At 35.9% G+C, this 2,147-nt stretch overlaps 1 pseudogene; it reads left to right on the forward strand.

Moving 5' to 3' along the window:
• Nucleotides 1–2,147, forward strand: part of LOC105819261 — an 85,689-nt pseudogene extending 83,542 nt beyond the window's left edge.

The following is a 2,147-nucleotide window of genomic DNA, read 5'->3' on the forward strand; positions in this document are numbered from 1 at the left end:
AAAAAAAAAATTAATTTCTCCAGATTCTTTAAGTTGCCTTTAACTTGTGTGGTTCAATGGCCCTTAGAAGAGAAATTTCCCAGGAAGGTAGGGAAGCAAATTAGTCGAAAGGTTCTGAACCCTGGCTGCATGTTACAATCAGGCTACATCCTAGATCAATTATTAATAAATCAGAATCTCTGGGGCTGTGACCCAGGCAATAGTAGCGGTTAAATCTCCCCCAGGCGATTCCAGTGTGCAGCCAATTTTGAGGATGACTACACTAGTCAGCTAAACCCCATGTGACCGTATATTTCAAGCCCCAAATCAAAACATCAATGATAGCTATCATTTCTTAAGTGCTTACTCTGACAGGCACTGTAATATATCTTATCCTTTTTCTTTCAGGAAAAGCCTTAGTTGGGTTGCATTATAGTTCCTTTTCACATGTTAGGAACAGAGGAGGAAGGTAGCTTGTTCTACATCATTATAGCTAAGTGTCTGCTTAACTCTAGTCAATAACATAGAACAAGACTCTTTAGTTCAGCTGACTATTGAACAATGTGAGGGTTGATGGATTTTTGTGTTTTAGGTAGGAGAAAATTGTGTATTGTAGGTAGAGCATCAAAAAATCGAGAATTCATAAACATTTCAATGGTTTATGGGGGAAATAGGCGGCAGATGGAAATCACGGATGATTTAAATTCAGAGACATGTATTAGTTATACATCTGTCATCTCCTGAACCTTTGAAGTCGTTGTATTCAGGAAAGGAAGTCTAGAGTAGGAATAGGTATTATCATCACCATTTTTCAGCTGAGAAAACAGGTGTGGCAAGACTGTCACTTGCCAAAGGTCAGACATCTAGTAAACCAATGGAGTAGATCTATGTTTCTCTGTGGTCTTAATCCACTATACCATACTGACTCCTGACGAGGAGCTTTGAAGGGTAGAAGGAAGTGATATGATGATATGTTGGATGGAAAGTTATTCTAAGTTTGGAAACTGACAAAGAAAAAGGTACCAAACCCTACCTAAAACTTTCTGTGATCTTATTGAGTAAGATGTTTTCCTAGATGAATTGTCTTGGGGTGCACCATTAGACTATAGAACCTGCAAATCCTTTTAGAGTTTTCTTCAATTAAGTCATTGAACCTTAATATCATCTGAAAATCGTTTTTATAATATGAACATCAATGAAATCATATATTAAAGAAAAATTTGCTGATAATTATATTATCCTAAAATATAAAGGCATTTTCTTATGTCCATGTTCTGCTGGCTTTAGTCCATGTGTTTGTGCTTATGCAGTGTTCACAGTTATATAGTGTTCACACTGGTGTGATGCCTGGGAATCGTTTAAGATCTGGCTTTTTTCACCTAACACCATATTATAAAGATTGCCCCATGCTACTATATCGTTTTTATATTCATCATTTTTGATGGCTATATTTTTTCATTGAGCACTTAGGCCATAATTTATCTGGTCACCTATTTTGGGGGTACTTGGTTCACTTGTAATTTTTTCTATGTTATAAATCATAGTATTATGATCAACTTTTTGTATATAATTTTTTTCTTCTATGGGGTCATTTCTTTAGGATAAATCCCCAGATGTAGGATGTTTTTCAGGCTTAATAATACAAAGCTTTGATTTAGAAAATGAATATATGCTCTGGGTATGCAAATAAACAGATTATTCCCCTTTTTCTATGTATAATAATAATGGTTATTTACATTTTCTCAATCGAAGCAAGTTATAAGAAGTTTTATTGTATCGGAAACTAGCCTTGGACCTCTTTGTATTCTTTTTGAAATGTAGAACTTAAGCTTCTCATTTTTATTTTTTTGGCTTTGGTTAGAGACCAGAGTTCAATCAGATGGATTCTCACACCCATTTGCAGGTGACTGCCTCTGGCCCTGTTGCTCATCCTGTTTGCTCGGCAAGAGAGCCTGGTGATTTTTATTTGATAATGTGCAAGTCTTGGGATTTGGAGGATCAGTAGCCCACCTCAAAACTGACATGCTTTGTGTTTTTGAGAAAGCTACTTTCATTTGCTCTGATGTGTGGTTAACAAAGATCTTTTTCATTTTGTTTCAGGAACAGTTGGATTTTTCTCCTGCTTCTGGTTTATTACTAAACTCTACAATGTGGTGAAAGTGGAGTAA

The sequence above is a fragment of the Propithecus coquereli genome, unplaced genomic scaffold, assembly GCF_000956105.1.
Source record: "Propithecus coquereli isolate 6110/MARCELLA unplaced genomic scaffold, Pcoq_1.0 Scaffold478, whole genome shotgun sequence".
Classification (NCBI taxonomy): Eukaryota; Metazoa; Chordata; class Mammalia; order Primates; family Indriidae; genus Propithecus; species Propithecus coquereli.